Below are 21,517 nucleotides of genomic sequence, written 5' to 3' on the forward strand. Positions count from 1 at the left end.
GTGTACAGCGGAAAAGACTCGGGCGTTCGTAAGAGCAGCGTATTGTTCTCCACACATCTTGGTGACATTATCGCACTCGTGGTTTCAATTAGAGGCGGTTTTATATTTTTATTTCTACCAAGAAATGTGTGTGTATTGTGAAAGAGAAGTGCGTGTGTGTGTTGGAAGCATGGAACAGATATGTGTGTATATATTCAGAGCACAGGACAAGCTGTGTTCATGTGTGTGTGTGTGTGTGTGTGTGTGTGTGGCAGCTCGGGGTAGGAGTTCATTCATCATCCTGCAGCCTCTCGGCTCCCATCACACTGAGACCTAATTGACACCGAGGATCCTGCGAAATCCCCCAGCAAAGTGCTAACGCTTCTCGAGAACGCGAATCATCATTGTTATTCCTGGAACACACACTCATCGTTTATTCACTCATCGTTTATTCAGTTTACATCGCATTTTCTTTCCTTTTCTGCCTCTGACAATTGGAAACAATCGGACATTACACCAGCTTGTTAGTAGATCTAAAAAATAGACAGAGAAAAATGTGACCAGAAGTGATATAGTCAGGCATAACCATGTCATAGGTCTGATATAACTTGATACTAATATGACATAACCCTGACAAAAACTAAGTCATAGATGTGATATTAACCAGGCATGAACGTATCATAAGAGTGACAGAACCTTATACCACCATGGCATCATTAGCATATGACCATTGCATAACATGTCATTGAAGTGATATAACCAGCCATAACCATATACAGCCATGGCCAAATTCTGTATGAATTTTTTAAAAAGTCTTAGATGTGATAAAACCAGTCATAAGCATGTCATAACCTTATACAGCCATGGCCTAAATCAGTACGAATAACAAAACAAGTCTTAGATGTGATATAAACGTGTCATAAACACAACATAATCTTATACAGCATACAGCTGTGACATAATAGCATATGACTATGGAATAACTTTGAAAAATAAAAACGTCATAGAACTAATATAACCAGGCATAACCATGTCATAAGTGTAAAATAACTTTATACAACCATGACATACACCTGACAAAAACTAAGTCATAGATGTGATATAACTAGGCATAACAAAGCCATAAGCACAACATAGCCTCATACAACCTTGGCATCATTAGCATATGAACATGGCATAACTCTGACAAAACCCATGTCATAGAAGTGATATAACCAGGCATAAACATATCATAAGAGTGACATAATCTTACATACAACCATGGCATAATTAGTATATGACCACGGCATAATGCTGAAAAAAATAAGAAGTCATAGATATGATATAACCAGGCATAAAAATGTCAAAAGCACAACATAACCTTATATTATCAAGGCATAACCCTGACAAAAACCAAGTCTGAGATGTAAAATAACAAGTCATAACAATGTCATAAGCATGGCATAACCTTACAAAACCATGACATAATTAGCATATGGCTATTGCATAACCCTGAAAAAAAAACATGTTATAAAACTAATATAACCATGACATAACCCTGAGAAAAACTAAATCATAGCTGTGCTATAACCAGGCGTAACAATGCCATAAGCACAAAATAGCCTTATACAACCACAACATTATTAACTTATTACATTACCTTATACAACCCTGCTTATGTAGAGCACATAAACATAACCCAGTCCTAGCTGATATAATTCCTGATCATGATCAGTCATAATCATGTCATTACCATGTTATAACTTGACATAACATGGCACACTATTCCCTTTTCCAACCATTGCTTGGTTGAGGTGTTCATTCATTTGGAAGAAAGTGGAATTTGTGCACGTCTGCACTGTTTGACGGAGTTCAGTGCTGGAATGTCACTAACTCTGACTGGTGGAGAACTCGTTTGTTGTTATGTAAATCTTCAACATGCTGTCACTCTGACACAACATACAGAATCAAATCTTGACCAATCTCAAGCCATTTCATGCGAATGCTATGATTTTATGATTTTTTTTTTCCATTGAATGTGCAGAGGCGGTGAAAAAGAAAGGTAGATACACAAAAAGAGAGGAGACAAGAAGACAAAGCGGGAAAGAAAGAAACACGACAGAAAAAAGAAAGACGAAGAAACAGAGAGAGAATGAGAGAATTGGATTGAGTGAGTGAGTGAGTGAGTTAGTGAGATGGATAGATAGAGCAGAATAGAGAGAGAGATGGAGAGAGAGAGATGATTAGCATCTCTGGAAGCAGTTCAGCTCATTCTCTGGGATCCTGAGGGATCAGTGTGTGGGCCTTGGCAGCTCGGTGAGTCCTGCAGGTGGGCTTCTCTTCTCTCCATCTTTCTCTCTAACACCCGGACAGCCGCAGCCGAGGACCATATTGTTTTCTCGTTCTCTTCTCCTGAGCGGAAAAGATGTTTCAAACATGAAGGCCGCTCTCGTTCGTGATTTATGCCGCGTCCAACGTTGGTTCGGTACCAAGTACAGAAACGTCTTGTTTTAGCTCAGTGCGAACGCGACTAGGTCAGAGGTCATTCAGAGTCACGGCCCCTGGGGATTGGGGTGGAATAGTTTTGAATCTCCAGGGTGCAGCTCGTTCAGATTCAGCGTTACTCCCAGGACAAGAATTTGGCTCCAGTTTGAATCGCTTCTCCAGATGTTCCGTTCTTCTGACCATTTCTTTTCTCTTACTGCAGTCCATTGTGCCTTTTTTTTTTTAATGCCACAATTAACCATCATAAATCACAACCCTTTCAATCATCAGGGAATATTCTGTGGAATGATTCAATAATTCAGCAGAAAATGGGGGCATGTTTATGCTTCTAAAAAAAAAGTCTGATTGCATATCAGTGCAGAACAGGACTCACAGACATTGAAAGTGCATCTTTTATATGAGAAAGTGAGCAAAACATGACATAAGCATGTTCATTGTCATTGTTCATAACACTGTCATTACCATGTAACAATTCCTTAGAAAATAATAGCATAATAATAATAACCATATAACATATACCTGTGATATAATTAAATGTTGTAAGTGTAGCTTAGCCCTTATAAACCAAGGCAGAATTATCATATAACCTTAAGTAATCATGCCATAACCCTGACATAATCATGACATAACATCTAAAATGTCAGATCCCTGTCATAAGTCATATAACTGTGACATAATCAGGCGTAGCTATAAGTGTAGTTTAGCCCTTATACAACAGTGGTATGACTAGCATATAAACATGGCATAAACCATGTCATATATATGAAAATAGTAGGCATAACCATGTGATATGCATGATATTACCTTACAAAGCATATGACAATGGCATAACTCTGACATAAACCATGTCATAGCTGTGATATAACCAGGAATAATTATGCCATATACAGGATATTACATTATATAACCATGGCATAACTAGCATATAAACATGGCATAAACCTGATATAAACCATGGCTTAGATGTGATATAACCAGACATAACCATGTCATAAACACAACATAACCTTCCATGGTATAACTGGTCATGACTATTGCATAACCTTGATATTAACTATGTCATATCTGTGATATAACCAGGCATAACTATATCATAAGAAAGATGTTACATTATATAAGCATGGCATAACCCTTAAATATACCATGCCTTACATATGGCATACCCAGACATAAACATGTCATAAACAAAGCATGACCTGTCAGAAAAAAGCATATAGCCATGCTATATGCTTATATCATATAGGTGATATAACCAGATATAGCCATGTCATAAGCACAACATTACCTTATACAACCATGCCATAAATAGCATATAACCATAATCCTGTCATAACAATTATAATTCTTTAGATATGTAGACATAACCCTGAAATAAGACTTCATAACCTTGACTTCAGATGCCATAATCATTTCATTACTATGTTATAACCTTGACATAACTTCTATGATATAGCTGATATAGCTGATATAGCTTTGATATAATGACCATGAATTATAGTACATAATATCTGACATAACCAAAGATAACCCTGATCTAATCATGCCATGAACATGATATAACATCAAGATATAACAAGTCATAAACCTGTCATAACCTTTTGACATGTCATCAGAACACAGTTTTATTCACTTCTTAATGAAAATGTTAATCTTCACCAATAATATATTAATACAGATGTTTAGTTGTTAATTTGTTGTATATTTTTCAGTGTCAATAATGTGACAGGACGCCATTTTCTTTAACTTTAACTCCGTCACACTGCGGTGTGTATGGAATTGGTTTAATGGTGGATTGATGTTTTTTTGTTTTTGTTTTTTTCTGTCAGGACCATGTCAGTAGAAGTTTCAACTCAGGGGGAAAACCTGGAGCTCTGAGCTCATCCATCGGACACTTTTCTTTCGTTTGTTCATTTTTTAAAATGTATTTATTTATTTATTTATTTATTCGTCCTGCAGGGCTCTTGTGTGCTGTCAGCGCTGAGAATCAATGGGCGAGGAAAAGTAATACTAATCCCACCCTTCAGCTGCACTGGGCCACATCCAAGGACGAGAGAGAGAGAGAGAGAGAGAGAGAGAGAGAGAGAGAGAGAGAGAGAGAGAGAGAGATCACTTTCTGATTACAGATGTGAATTACAGATATTTAGCATGTTTGTATTAAATACTGATAATAAATCACTATTTTTGTTCAGATAATTAAATAGAACTTTAATAAAATTTCATTTATTGAATAAAAAATCTAATTTAATAATTTTGCATATTGTATTGTATATTGTTTTCCTGATTATATTATATTATGTATTTTATATTATTTATTATGACATATATTATTACATTTTTTATCATAATTTACTTGCAGTTATTTGTATTATTTCTTCCACATATCTTATTCATTAAAATGTTTAATTAAATTTCATTTTACATTTATTTTAAGTATTTTTTATGAAAACATTAAAGTGATTCTATTCTTTAAAAAAAAGTCTATTATAAACTTATCAAAAAATAAATATGAACTATTTATATATTTATTTTTACAAATTAATTCATTGAATACATTTAGGAATTATGACAATCCAAGGTGATTTTTTAAAAGATTTATGAAACATATGCACCTGTCAGTTTTACTGCTAATCATGCTAACGTGATGTCACAAAGTGTGATTTTTTTCCGTTGGATTTTTATATAATTGAAGTTGAATCTTTAAAGCTGCAACAACACTGCATTCAGGAAAGCAGAAGAATGAAAGAACACGTTTCTCTCCCTGTCTCTCGCTTGTTCGGGTCTCGAGAGGTGGTAAACAGGGCTCTCGGAGAGCGCTGACTCTTTCATGAACCCGACACAGAGTGAATTACATGCAGAAAAGCCAAAAAGGGAGTGTGATTATTTTTCAGTTTTCTCGGCCTTCAAGGTGACGAAGTCAGACTTGCTGAAAGCTAGACGTCTTCATCTTCCCGCGTGATGCTAATTGTAGCATGGGAGATTGCAAATGCGGAGTCGGGGAAGGTGCAATGCCCTGGGCGATACACGCCACTGATGCTTAATGACAGTGCTACATGCTTGGAGAGAACGGTTTTCATTAACATCTCATGTTTCGTTAAAAAAAAGGCAGGAAATGGGTAAAAAAAAAACACAGTATACGCATAACATCCTGGTATTTGAATCAGTATAGTCAATCAGATCATAAGAGAGATATGTATTCTCTAGTACTGTTTAAGGCATCAGTAGTCAACTTTTCCTCAAGAGTTTATATTACAAGCTTCAGTTCATGTGACATTTGTTAGATGAGTGTTTGGAGGCCCAAAATATCAATGGACATCATGTTCTATCGATTATGCTAGCCTATTAAAGAAGAATTGGACGAGAAGGATTGACAGAAACTATTTACCTGTATGCATTATTAGGTAATAATATTTGTGATACTGATATATTAGGCAGCTAGGGAACAGTCAGTTCTCACAGTTGATGTGTTGGAAGTAGGAAAAATGGTCTTGTGCTGTGTTTCCGGTATGCAATGGTTAGTACCTACCAAAAGTGGTCCATGGAAGGACAACCGGTGAACTGGGGACGGGGTCATGGCCGCCCAAGGCTCACTGATGCACCTGGGGAATGAAAGGAACAGAAGAGCTACTGTAGCACAAATTGATGAGAATGTTAATACTGACTATGAGAGAAAGGTATCAGAACACACAGTACATCACAGCTTGATGCGTATGGCGTTGCATAGCAACAGATCAGTCAGAGTACCCATGTTGACCGCAGTCCACCACCGAAAGCACCTACAATGGACAGGTGAGCATCAGAACTGGATCATGGAGCAATGGAAGAAGGTGGCCTGGTCTGTTGAATCACGTTTTCTTTTACATCATGTGGATGGCTGGGTGCGTGTACATCGCTTACCTGGGGAAAAGATGGCACCATTATGCACTATGGGAAGAAGGCAAGCTGGTGGAGGAAGTGTGATGCTCTGGGCAATGTTCTGCTGGGAAACCTTGGCTTCTGGCATTCATGTGGGTGTTACTTTGACACGTACCACCTACCTAAACATTGTTGCAGACCAAGTACTCCCCTTTATGGCAACGGTATTCCTTAATGGCAGTGACCTCTTTCAGCAGGCTAATGTGCCCTGCCACACTGCAAACATTGTTCAGGGATGGTTTGAGGAAGATGACAAAGAGTTCAAGGTGTTGACTTGACCTCCAAATGGAATGGTAGCTAGCTAATAGGCTTGAGCATTTCACGCAGACTCTCATTGCATAGTTCTGCACGCAACGGCTCGCGGAGCTTTAATATTATGTATATATATATATATATATTTGTATGTACAGTTCTTATAATATATTTTATTATATTTTTTTCCTCGAACCAGAGGCATCATGGATGGGAGAAGTATTGGAATGGTAGCTAGCTAACAGGCTCAAGCTTTTCATGAACAAAAGGGGGATGGCTCTTCCCTTCAACACAGACTCACATTGCATAGTTTTGCACGCGACGGGCTGTCGGAGCCCGTGGAGCTTTAAGCGGTTTAATCAGCTCAAAAGGTAAGTAAAACTGTTATGGTTAAAAATTAGACACATAGCTCATTTGAAGGGATGGAAAAGTTCTCGGGACTGAGTACCGCATCATTGTGTAGACACAAACGGCTTTCATGAGCAAGTCCGAAGTCCACCCTTCTCCAATTCTCATAGCTCTCCAGAATAAACACACTTGATCTCTTACACCTAACACCTCTTACCCATTTGAACGCCTATCTCATCTACTACGTCTGTCGTAGGATAAGAACATGCAGTCTCGTGAATAATTATGAGACACCGATGCGTCATCGATTTACTATAGTACATTGCCAGGTCACTGCGTGTGACGTGTGACACGGCGAGATTTTAAACCAGGAAGACGAAAATAGCGGAAAAAAGCTCTAAATTAACCAGTTTTCTCCTACAATTAAAATTAACAGATGCTAAGATTGTCTTTTATGATGTGCGACACAAACGCCTCTGTCAAAATCTCAGAGCATGTAGTTTGGTGTTTCATGACACTTTAACATGTGTGGATCAAAATTTTAAAACATCAACTACAGCATAACCTGCTGGACAACAGCAACCAGTGTTCAAACAGAACATAACAAGCCACACCATATAACTGTATATTATTAGATATTTAACTAAGATTTAAAAAAAAAAAAAAAAACTTCAAACACAACCATGCTGAGTTAATGTGCTTTATGCATTTGGCTCAATTTCTCTATTGAATATCAAAAAGGATACATACTTTTTGGTGCATCTGCTAGATATATGCCTTTTCATATTTATATTACATACATAGGCTTTTGTGTCCTGAGAATAAAACAAAAATGAGTGCAATGTCAATTTCTGCCAATACTTTAATATGATGAATAATAAAAGACATTATGATGCATGAAATAATATACATTTAAACCCTTAAGCTGAAATGTAACTAAACACAACATAGATGTGAATCAAAATTCTCAGAGCATGGGACATATTTTGTTTCTAAAAACATACATGAATGCATTCAAACTAGCAAATAATTCAAGAAGGATGCACTTACTGAGCTTTGATTTCTTATTTCACAAAATTCAATACTATAAATACGTGACCCAACAATATATATTGACCTAAAACTCACCAGTGCCACATCGCTAATTGGAGTTGAAATGTTTGCAGATGTAGGTCACGTGACGAGGTCACCTTCTGTTTGCAGTTAAATTGTTAGTAACTTCTAGTAACTTCTTCTCTTAATGAGTTTGTCGTAAAATTAATAACTTGAAAAAATAATCACAGGTAAAAAAAAAACAAACAAACATTCACTACATGCAAAAAATGATCAACTGAATTCTTTTTTTAATCATGTGACAAATAAAAGTGCATGAATTACATGAGAAAAAATTAACTTGAAGATAAAAAAGATCCAAAAATAAATCAGTTGAAAAAAAAAATGCATGAAAAGAAAACTAAAAGTGCATGCTTTACGTGTGAGAAACTGACCTGAAAATAACTAATAAATTACATATAAACATCATGTGAAAATAAAAATACACGACTTACCTGTGAAAAAGGAACATTTGAAAATGTATTAATCGTGTGTAAAAAATAAATTGGGCACATGTGCACTAAATGTGTAAAATTAACAAAATACAAAGTGTCTAAAAACAATATGTGTAAAATTTCACACGTGAATCACGTGATTATTCACACTGAAGTGAAGTGAAATTTGTGTCATTTTTGTATTTAAGTGTGTAGTGAAATTTCACTCTTGTTATGTGCTACAAGTGTGTGCTTCTGAGTCGACGAGGCCATGTTAAAACACGTGTTATTAAGTTTGACAGAAAGAGATGGAGCGAGCTTCAGAGCAGTTACCAAAAAAAAAGGAGTACATGACATCCATTTACCTCAAACACTCCTTTCAGTTACATGGCTGGTGGCGCTGATGAACACCATCTTTTACACTCTGTGTGTGTGTGTGTGTGTGTGTGTGTGTGTGTTGCCTCAGCTCAACAGGAGTGATAATGACTCGTTAAGGTCAGAAGGAGTGTGTAGTCCTCTCTAATCACCTTGTGTGCTTTGATTAGCCATGGCACTGGAATAATGTGTGGCATTTCCCCGCCGCTGTTGGGCGTTTCGCTGAGATGATTTACCGGCCCTTCAGCTCCTTTCCCCTCCGCTCTCTCTTTTCCTCCGTCCCGGTGGTTTTGATCTATTTTTTACCGCCTGTCTGAGTCATTTATCACACGCTGAATGGCTAGCGAGGTAATCTGACATTAGCGCCCAAATAGCTCCACATAAAAAAAGAGAGAAAGAAGGAAGCAAGGTTTGTCGTTTGAATAAATCATGGCAACACGTCTCCATTAAAAATAAAGAACGAGCTCAAAGCGAGAACGGAGGAGGTTAAGGGAACAGTAAGCGGAAATTTCCGCCACTCGGATTTAAATGGAATGTAACACACTGCCACGATTGTGAAATGTCTTCATTTTGCTAGCATGTATATTGAATTAGTCAGATAATTATGAGGCTCTGTGTGAGCTGGATAAAGTGTGTGTGAGAAGAAGAAGCTCTACAGTGTGTAATACTGCCTGACAGGAAATGATCAGGACATCAGGCTGAAGAGGCTAAAAAGTGGGACAGTTCTCCTAATCAGATAGTGATATTAATTATGTAAACATAACAAGCACAGACGCAAAAGCCACACCTTCACACCTTCTTCATTTGGACTGCCAAGACATAGAAGACACACCTTTGGACCTTTGCACCTATGTGGACACACCTTCATTTTCACTGACAGGCACAGAGGCCACACCTTTTTCATTCTGAGAGCTAGGCACAAAAGCCACACCTTGGACTGAGGCCATACTTCCTTCATGTTGACTGACAGACACAAAGACTGTACCTTCTTCATTTGGACTGAGGCCAGACTTCCTTCATCTTGACTGACAGGAACAGAGACTGCACCTCCTTCATGTTGACTGACAGGCACAGAGACTGCACCTCCTTCCTGTTGACTGACAGGCACAAAGGCCTCTTTCATTTAGACTGATAAGTACAGAAGTAGAAAGCACACTTTCTACATTTGGACTGACAGACAGAGAGGCCAAGCCTCCTTCGTTTATATAAGAGGCACAGAAGCAGAAGCCACACCTTCTTCATTTGGACTGCCAAGACATAGAAGACACACCTTTTTTATTTGGACACACCTTCTTCATTTTCACTGACAGGCACATAGGCCACACCTCTTTCATTCTGACTGCTATGCACAAAAGCTGTACCTTCTTCATTTGGACTGAGGCCACAAATTCTTCATGTTGACTGACAGGTACAGAGACTACGCCTCCTTCTTTTCATAGACTGACAGGTGCAGAGGCCACACCTCCTTGATTTATATTGCAGGCACAGAAGCACAAGCTACACCACTTTCACTTTGATTAAAGGCACAAAAGCCACACCTTCTTCATTTGGACAGAGGCCACACCTCTTTCATTTAGACTGACATGCACAGAAGCAGATGCCACACCTCCTTCATTTGGAAAGAGGCCACACCTTTTTTCATCTTGAATGACAGCCACAGAGGCTACACCTTCTTTGCATGGACTGAAAGACACAGGTCTCACACCTCCTTTATTTAGACTGACAGGCACAGAGGCCACACCCCCTTTACTTGGACTGACAGGCACTGAGTCCATGCCTTCTTTGGTTCTAACAAGAAAATGGCATTATTCTAATTATACCAAAGGGTGTCAAACACAAAGAAGCAGACAAAAGTTGTTGTACTTTTGTACCTCAGCATGCACACACGCACACATGTTGTACCTCAGCATGCACCCACACACATGCACACACACACACACACACACTGTTTGCCACAGGCCAATGGTCAAACTCTATTTCTGTATTATTCATGAGCACACACTCTCCTCAGAGAGACTGGTTCTTTGTTAGCGTGTGTGTGTGTGTGTGTGTGTGTGTGTGTGTGTGTGTGTGTGTGTGTGTGTGTGCGTGTTTGTGCATGCACCCTTAGGTATTTCAACCTAGCCAGACCTGAGTAATAACTAGCTGGACAAACGAGACTGGAGGACATCATCCTGAAGGAAATGTTGCTGAAAACTCCACTGCGTGTTCAATTAATCATTTGTGTGTTGACTTTTGTTAAGCTAAGACACAATTCCACTGTGTGTGCATGTGTGTGTGTGTGTGTGTGTGTGTGTGTGTGTGCTCTATGTGTGTGTTAGCATGTCTTGATATGGCAGAGTGATGCAGAACTTTTGAGAACTCTGAGGTAAATTTCAACAGCTAATTGCAAACCTGCTCATATCACATCACTACCGAAGCCCTAAGTGGCCGTGCATTATTCATTTTTTTTTTTCCTTGCTTTCTCATGATCTCGAACTGAATTTTCCTGTGTACTCGACATCCATTGTCCCGGAGTCAATCGTTTTTTTGAATGGGTTTTTTGGTTAAATACCTGAAATACGGTCTGTGGTTAACACAGGTTAATAAGATATGTTCACATTTTATACTACGACATAAAATACATCAATAAAACCCCACTCGTGATTTTGTTAAGCTTTTACATGTCTTGAAAAAAACGGTTGCTAACAAGTGACTAAATGGGACTACGGAGGTTGTCGGGGACAGTAAACGTCATCACGCCGAACAGGAAAACTCTTCTACTACAGCCTAGTAGTGTTTATACTCACGCTTTTACAAACTGTTCCAACTCAAATTTTCCAACTTGTACATTTATCAATTCATAGTATTGTCCAATTGTGGTGTTTTTTTAAATAAAGATTGAAAGATTTGTCGGAAGCATAGCGATGGTGACGTTGAAATCACGCGACTTGGTGTAGTTCATTTATAGCCTTTTTATTACATTTTATAACGTTTTTTAATTCTGTATTTAGGCTTCAAAATTCAAAAAGTTATGTTAATTTGTGACGATTATCTTGATGAACAAAACATGTAAGAATCATAAACTTTTGTTAGACACAGAGTTTATTTTCTGCAATAATCCAAAAGCCAATGTTAAAATCCTATAGGCTTTTTGTCGAGGGAACCGGGCTGATGCTAACTTCTGGGTTGGACAAAAAAAATACCTCATCACTGCAGGACTGATGACTTCCACATTAGTGTCCAACACTTGAGAAAGGGACATCCCTCTCTCTTAATGCAGAGATGAAGTCCATCTCCACAGTGGGCAATTATTACATTTATGATGGCGAAGATGCCAACATGCATGAAACTCCAGTACACAAGGCGTAAGACCTTCTCGGGAGAAAATTACTCTGTGAGAAAACAGCTTTTGTTAATGTCAAGATCACGAAAAGGTTAAGTTGAGATCATGAGAAAACAACGTTTTGTTGAGATCCTGAGAAAATTAAGTTGAGATCCCAAGAAAACAACAAAGAAAAATAAATAATAATACAAGGCTGTTTAGGGCTTCCGTACATCACCACATGAGCTTAACAAACATTAGCTAGTGCGCTAATCTTTGTGTGCTCGACTTGACATAATAGTATCGACTTAATATTAGCTAGAAAACTTGGTTACTGGTTTTTATTACCATGTACAATAGTGTAATATTAATTAGCATGCTAAACAACAAAGATATTAACTTTAATTAGCAATACATTCGTGTTTTTAAAATTAGCCTGCTTGCTAGCAAACCTAGGTAGCTATTACTGTGTAGCTACAGCAGGTGCTTTTAGGTTATGTCACTAAACCTTTATAATTGAATTAAAAGCATATATTATAATTTTAGACAAAATATGAAAAAGGTTAATGATAAAATGAGGAAATTCTACTGCTTTTTGTCAAAGTCAGCACCGTTAGGACTTACTTTATTAAATTATTACTGATTTACAAAATTCTAAAAAAATAAAAATAAAAAAAAAAACATGCTAATGCTAAATGCTAAAAATATGTATGTTTTTTTTTCACTTTAGCTTTTAACTAGCTTTTATTATTTGCCTTACTTTTGATAGCACATTACTTTGAAATTACTTTTAAATTATTTTATATATTTTATTGTCCTTTTATTCTAATTTTACACATGTTTATAACATTTTGGTTTTTATAATTTTATATATATATATATATATATATATATATATATATATATATATATATATATATTCTTTTAGCTTGATATATAAAAATACAAGAAATTCTTGGCTCTGATTTTTTTTTTACCCAATGCATAAGTACTGGCACCTGCCTCTTCCTCCACTAGTGTGACTGTTAATGTGAGCTTGAGTGTGCTGCATCTCTCAGCACTTCTCCAACTTAATTATTAAGAGCTGTGGCTAATGAACTGTAGGATTAGTCGGGTGATAATCGTTGTCTGGGTAGGTGCATTAAGGGCTGCTCTGTGTCATTAAAAGCCACAGAGGGGAAACTGAGACACCGAGACAGGAAATGGCGGAATCTTTGCTACATGCGGCCTTGTGAGACTTCAGCGGTAACATATAGGAAGACAGTTTGTTGCTAGGAAAAGGTTTGCTTTCTTCATGCTGTTGTTTTGTCTCTGTAAAAAAAAAGACAACTGAAACATTCAAGAGTCAGCTAGCATTAAACACTTCAAAATCATGCTAACTGCTTGTTACTAGATTTCATTCAGAACATAACAAGAATTGTTCAACGTTAATGCATGACTCTCACAACACCAGCAATTCAAGTTATGCTGTAAATGAAAGCTAGTAGCAGGCAGTTAGCATGATTGTGAATTGTCTAGTCCTAGCTGCCTCTTGAATGTTTTGGTGAATCCAGCACAATACAAACATTTGCAAACGGCTTGCTTTAAATTTGATAATGTCAGCAATTCACGTTCGCCTCACACCTCCAGGGTCCGGGGTTCGATTCCCGCCGGGGCCATGTGTGTGCGGAGTTTGCATGTTCTCCCCGTGCTGCGGGGGTTTCCTCCGGGTACTCCGGTTTCCTCCCCCAGTCCAAAGACATGCATGGTAGGCTGATTGGCGTGTCTAAAGTGTCCGTAGTGTATGAATGGGTGTGTGAGTGTGTATGTGATTGTGCCCTGCGATGGATTGGCACCCTGTCCAGGGTGTACCCTGCCTTGTGCCCGATGCTCCCTGGGATTGGCTCCAGGTTCCCTGTGACCCTGAAGAAGGAGTAAGCGGTAGAAGATGGATGGATGGATGGATGGATGGATGGATGTCAGCAATTCTCGTTGTCATAAATGAAGTCTAGTAATAAGTAGTTAGCGAATGCTTGTTGATTCTGTGAGAATCACACGGTTTGATGAGTTATAAAGCTTTGAAATTTGCATCACCTGGCCTTTCCTAACGATGATTGTGAGCTAATTAAGGTCTGAGTAGATGTTAAGGTCTTGGTAGACATTTTCTGAGAGCTTAAATCTCTTGGGTGCCCAAACTTTTGCATGCATGCCTCTCTCTCTCATATATATATATATATATATATATATATATATATATATATATATATATATATATATATATATATATATATATTTATATAATGTTTAAAGAAAATAAATATGTTAGTCTGTTTGTTTAATTATTACTTCCTTCATACCTTTTTTCCATGTCAGTTAACATTAGCTAAATTCTACATAGGTTTTTCTCCAGCCTAGTAAAATACAACTTTTTTGTGGTGACATATCACCATTTTGGACATATCACCCCATGTGTGTGAGTGTGTCTGGGAGTGGCCTCGTTCTGTCTGACAGTGTTCATATTTACCTTTCATGTGTGTGTGTGTGTGTGTGTGTGTGTTGCACATCTTCCCACGATGCCTCACTCCCCCGCTGCCCACCAGGGAGCCACTCTGGTCTCATTTACCCAGAAACCCCTGCTTCACCGCTGCTATTCCTGATGTCCAGAGACCCGGACCTCCGATTTATCATCCTCTAACATGAAGCAGCACATTTATCACCCGGCGTTACTCAGCGCTACACACACGCTTCGTACGCGGCTAATTAAAATCAAATCGAGCAGAACGGAGACGCAATTAGGTTTCCCTTCATCCAGTACTCTCTCTCTCTCTCTCTTTCTCTCTCACGCACACACACACACACACACACACATACACATGGGCAGGACTTGTCCGTTACTCTTAAGTTACAGGTTGAATAATACATAGCAATGGGTTCGTCAAAAAAGTGCTTATTATTATTATTATTAGTAGTAGTAGTAGTAGTAGTAGTAGTAGTAGTGTTATTATTATTATTATTAGTAGTAGTAGTAGTAGTAGTAGTAGTGGTAGTAGTAGTAGTGTTATTATTATTATTATTAGTAGTAGTAGTAGTAGTAGTAGTAGTAGTAATGGTGTTATTATTATTATTATTAGTAGTAGTAGTAGTAGTAGTAGAAGTAGTAGTAGTAGTAGTAGTAGTAATGGTGTTATTATTATTAGTAGTAATAGTAGTAGTAGTAATAGTGTTATTATTATTATTATTATTATTATTATTAGTAGTAGTAGTAGTAGTAGTAGTAGTAGTAGTAGTAGTAGTGGTTGTTGTTGTAATAGTGTTATTATTATTATTATTGTTATTAGTAGTAGTAGAAGTAGTAGTAGTAGTATTTGTTGCAATATTATATATGCAATAATATACTCAACAAAAAGGAAACATCTCTCTCACATTCAATTGCTTTTATTTCCAGCAAATTTCTTAACATGTATAAATATTTGTATTAGCATAAAAAGATTCAACAACTGAGACATAAACTGAACAGGTTTCACAGACAGTTGAGGAACTGAAATGGATTAATGAGTCCCTGAAGGGGGGGGGGGGGGGGGGGGGGGGCGTTATATATAGTAACTGTCAGTATGTGGTGGCCTCTAGCTGCTTTAAGTACTACAGTGCATCTCATCCTCATGGACTGCACCAGATTGGTCAGTTGTTGCTGTGAGATGTTACTCCACTCTTCCACCGAGGCATTTCCAAGTTCTCGATCACGTCTGGGGGGACACATAGTTATATGTAATTTTCCACTGCAAGGACAATCAGCTGTCCTTCCTGTCTCCCTGTAGCACTGTCTTAGACGTCTTACATTACAGACATTGCAGTTTATTTAGTTTGCTCTGGACACATCTGCAATCCTCATGCCTCCCTGCAGCAGGCCTATGGCATGTTCACACAGGTGAGCAGGAACCCTAGACATCTTTCTTCTGGTGTTTTTCAGAGTGAGTAGAATGGTCTCTTTAGTGTCCTAAGTTATTGTAACCGTGACCTTAATTGCCTACCCCTGTAAACTGTTAGTGTCTTAAGGATTGTTCCACAGGTGCATGTGCAGTAGTTGTTTATGGTTCATTGAACAAGCATGAAAAACATCGTTTAAACCCTTTCCAATAAAGATCTGTAAAGCTTATTTGGATTTTACACAATTATTTTTAATATTCAGTCTCCTGAAAAAGGGACGTTTCTTAGATTTCTTATTTCTTATATAATTGTGCTTATAGGTTTACATACCACATGCAGAATCTGCAAAATGTTAATAATTTAAAAAAAGAGGGATCATTAAAATTGCATTTTGTTTGTTATTTATTTCTGCCCTGAAGAAGCTATTTCACACAACAGATATTTACATATAGTCCACAAGACACAATAATAACTGAATTTATACAAATGAACCAGTTCAAAAGTTTACATACGCTTGATTCTTAATACTGTGTGTCGTTACCTGGATGATCAACGACTGTTTTTACATTTTGTGATAGTTGTTCATGAGTCCCTTGTTTGTCCTGAGCAGTTAAACTGCCCAGTGTTCTTCAGAAAAATCCTCCAGGTAATGCACATTCTTTGCTTTTCCAGCATCTTCTGCATATTTGACCCCTTTCCAATAGTGACTATATGATGTTCAGATCCATCTTTTCACACTGAGGACAACTTAGGGACTTGTACACAACTATTACAAAAGGTGCAAACATTCACTGATTCTCAAGAAGTCAGCACAATACATTAAGAGCCAGGGGGTGTAAATTGTTATTATTTTGTTTAAATATCCTATTTATTTTTTTCATTTAGTATTGCCCTTCAGAACTGGATAAGATATTTAAATGTTTCCCAGAATGCAAAATAATCATTTATATATAAAGCATTATTTCCATGTTTTTTTTATCAGTACAGTTCACATATATTCATCTCGCTCTGAGGCCTCGATGTCTCTACTCCTGCCTAATTTACAACACATACTGCTATCACAGTACATAAACAAAACACTTTCCAGGTTTATTTGAAACATCCCCTCGTTTTAGACTAAAAAAGCGATGGAAAGCTAGATCACCTAATTTATTAATCAACAACATGTGCCACCTCAGAACATGGCTGCATGGTACAGATTAATGTTAATATTAAAGCGAAAACTAAAGCTAGCAGGGATCAGTTAGCAAAAAGAAGAAGGTGCCGATCATTTCCTATTGGAATTTTGATTCAACTCCTTTAACTTCTTAGTTCTTTTATATGGAGGTCTGTGTTTGTTTCAGAGTAGGAAAACTGGTGTGTGACACACTGTCTCTTTTTATGCTCCATTGAACACACACACACACGTTTTGCTCAAACACAGGTGCCCCGTGTGAGGGTGCAGCCTGCCAGAGCCGCTGGAAATGGCTTGTGAAAAAATGGGACCCTAGAGGTCACACACACGCACACACACACACACCCCTGCAGAGAGAGCAGACGTCCATCTTGCTGTGCTCTTGTCATTTTTTACTCCCCCTCCACGCACACACATGCACACACACAAGCACACACACACACACACACACAGACATACACCAGCACTGCACTCCTCCATGCACCTCCTGGGCATCGGTGGCCATTAAAGACATCTGCGCATGGACGATGAACAGATAAATCATTTTTGCAGAACAATTTTGATAAATGAGCTGCTCGCTTTGGCGTGCCTGGGCCGCTGAGCCGCTCTACCCCAACGGTACACACTCTCAACCACTCGCTCCAACAAGCTGCGGGCCTATTTTAAACCACACACACACACACACACATGGCCATTACCTTTGAGGTCTTCACTGACTCCAGTGATATATTTGGAAAATAATTAACCTATAGCATACATTTTTCATTATTTTATTATTATTGGGGGGGGGGGGGGGGGTTAAATAGTGCATAAGTACTCATAGACTTGTGAGGACTTACACCGAATCCAGTAATATTATAAAATAAAATACAGTAAATAAATAAATAATATAAAATGTTGCTAAAAAATCATGCTAATTTGAATCATACTAACCAGTCATACTATAATATTGCCTTCAAACAAACAAACAAACAAACAAACAAATGAATAAGGTTTAGAATAAAAGTAACCTACAGAATTCCTTTTTCTTTATTTTATTGTTATGTTTTATTTTCATGGGGTTTTTTTGCACACTGAATTCACTAATACAATAAAGTAACCTTTAAATAAAAATAAATAAATAAATAAATAAATAACCTTCACAATAAAGTAACCTGAAGCAATATCTTTTTTTTTTTAATCATTTTGAATTATATACTGAATCTAGTTGTGCTATAAAATAATATTTAAACCAACCAACAAACAAACAAATAAATAAATAAACAACCTTTCCAATAAAATTATTATTATTATTATTGTTATTATTATTATTATTATTACATTTTATATTATTTTTCTGAGTCATGTAATACTATAAATAACCTTTATATAAAGAAATAATTATAAATAAATACAATTCAATAAAATAAAATGACCTTTAGAAAATCTTTTTTTTTTTAATCATCTCTGATTTTTTTTTTAATTATGACTATTAAATAAATGCAACCAGTAAAAATAACCTTGCTAGAGTCTTGCTGCAAAATTATTGGCACCTTCAATAAAAATGATTACAAATTATATAAATAATTGTCTTTGTGGTAAATTATATTTCCACAAACTAGCAAAATAATAAACCCTTTAAATAAAAGTACATATAGTAAAGGCTGTCCACCTAACTGTCCACCTTGTTTTCCTTTTCTTTCTATTTTATTTCTAAAATTTTTACATTTTTGGGGAAAAAAAAAACTAATTTCAATAAACAAATTCTTATTTTTGGTGTCTGATTATATAATCTAAGTCTATATGGGTTAATGACGCTCCTATATCTGGTCTAATCTAGAAATTTAAAACCCAGGAGTGAGGTATAAACCTTGTGATGGACAATCTTTCACTCAAACTTGATTTTAACAAGCTACCTGAAGTTTCACAGCCCATTTAGCGAATGCTGATGATACAGCGGCATGTCCTATGTATAGCATTCATTCACTGGGTTTAATTATTCGGGACGAGGTGACAATGGTCAAACGGAGTGATCTTATTGAGGGAATTAATGTTATATTTGTGGCACCCTAATATCATAACTACATCTAATTAACCTCAAGTACTAGATTATGGTGTGTGTGATTGTCCATTAGTTTGGTTAGAGGCTCACAGTGCACTTTAAGAGAGAGAGAGAGAGAGAGAGAGAGAGAGTGTTATAGTATTACAGCTATACTGACTTTGCTGACTAAGCATCTGCATTTTGTCTCAAACACTCGTTAATACAAAATCATCATCTTAGTGATCATTTGGTGTTAGCTCACGTCATTTATGCCAGCAAATTATCCGTTCTGTAAATGTCACTAAATCACCGATGCCTAACATGAAAATCTGTTTTTTTGTTAGACCAGACACTAAAAATGCATTTCTTTTTTTTTTTTTACATTGTTTTTCATATTATTGAAACAAAAGAGTATTTCATATGCATACCTTAACTGGTGTACAGTGCAAGCAAACTGTCTCTAGATCGGCGTACCATTCCTGAACTTATTTGTCACTAGAGAGTGACAAAACTGACCCCAGATCAGTGTTCATTTTTCACTCATCAATAGTTTATATAGTGACAAAACTTATTTTAAAGTTCTGAATTAATATTACTGAACTTATTACTCTCTCTCTCTCTCTCTCTCTCTCTCTCTCTCTCTCTCTCTATATATATATATATATATATATATATAGTATCTTACAAAAGTGAGTACACCCCTCACATTTTTGTAAATATTTGATTATATCTTTTCATGTGACAACACTGAAGAAATGACACTTTGCTACAATGTAAAGTAGTGAGTGTACAGCTTGTGTAACAGTGTAAATTTGCTGTCCCCTCAAAATAACTCAACACACAGCCATTAATGTCTAACCCACTGGCAATAAAAGTGAGTACACCCCTAAGTGAAAATGTCCATATTGGGCCCAATTAGCCATTTTCCCTCCCCGGTGTCATGTGACTTGTTAGTGTTACAAGGTCTCAGGTGTGAATGGGGAGCAGGTGTGTTAATTTGGTGTCATCGCTCTCACACTCCCTCATACTGGTCACTGGAAGTTCAACATGGCACCTCATGGCAAAGCTCTCTGAGGATCTGAAAAAAAGAATTGTTGCTCTACATAAAGATGGCCTAGGCTATAAGAAGATTGGCAAGACCCTGACACTGAGCTGCAGCACGGTGGCCAAGACCATACAGCGGTTTAACAGGACAGGTTCCACTCAGAACAGGCCTCGCCATGGTCGACCAAGTTGAGTGCGTCATATCCAGAGGTTGTCTTTGGGAAATAGATGTATGAGTGCTGCCAGCATTGCTGCAAAGGTTGAAGGGGTGGGGAGTCAGCCTGTCAGTGCTCAGACCATACGCCACACATTGCATCAAATTGGTCTGCATGGCTGTCGTCCCAGAAGGAAGCCTCTTCTAAAGATGATGCAGAAGAAAGCCCGCAAACAGTTTGCTGAAGACAAGCAGACTAAGGATATGGATTACTGGAAACATGTCCTGTCGTCTGATGAGACCAAGATAAACTTATTTGGTTCAGATGGTGTCAAGCGTGTGTGGCGGCAACCAGGCGAGGAGTACAAAGACAAGTGTGTCTTGCCTACAATCAAGCATGGTGGTGGGAGTGTCATGGTCTGGGACTGCATGAGTGCTGCCAGCACTGGGGCTTCCCTCAGTTCATTGAGGGAACCATGAATGCCAACATGTACTGTGACATACTGAAGCAGAGCATGATCAATATGCAGTATTCCAGCATGATGACGACCCCAAACACACCTCCAAGACGACCACTGCCTTGCTAAAGCATGTCTCCAGACCTAAACCCTATTGAACATCTGTGGGGCATCCTCAAACGGAAGGTGGAGGAGCACAAGGTCTCTAACATCCACCACCTCCGTGATGTCGTCATGGAGGAGTGAAAGAGGACTCCAGTGGCAACCTGTGAAGCTGACCTCAGACCAGTGTTCATTTTACATTCATCAGTAGTCTGTAGAGTCATGTCAATGTCAGTGGCCCCAAATCAGCATATATAATCTCACCTAAATTATTTTATACTAAGTCAGGACTGACCTCAGAATAGTGTTAATTATCCTGCCTTCATGGTGTATACCATCCCCAAACTGATCTATATCTATTGATCTATATCATGTTAAAACTGACCCCAGTGTTTATACCAAAAATTACCTCAGATCAGCATTTACACTGATCAGCCATAACATTAAAAACACCTGCCTAATATTGTGTAAGTCCCCCTTAT

The sequence above is a fragment of the Ictalurus furcatus genome, chromosome 2 (genome assembly GCF_023375685.1).
Source record: "Ictalurus furcatus strain D&B chromosome 2, Billie_1.0, whole genome shotgun sequence".
NCBI lineage: Eukaryota > Metazoa > Chordata > Actinopteri > Siluriformes > Ictaluridae > Ictalurus > Ictalurus furcatus.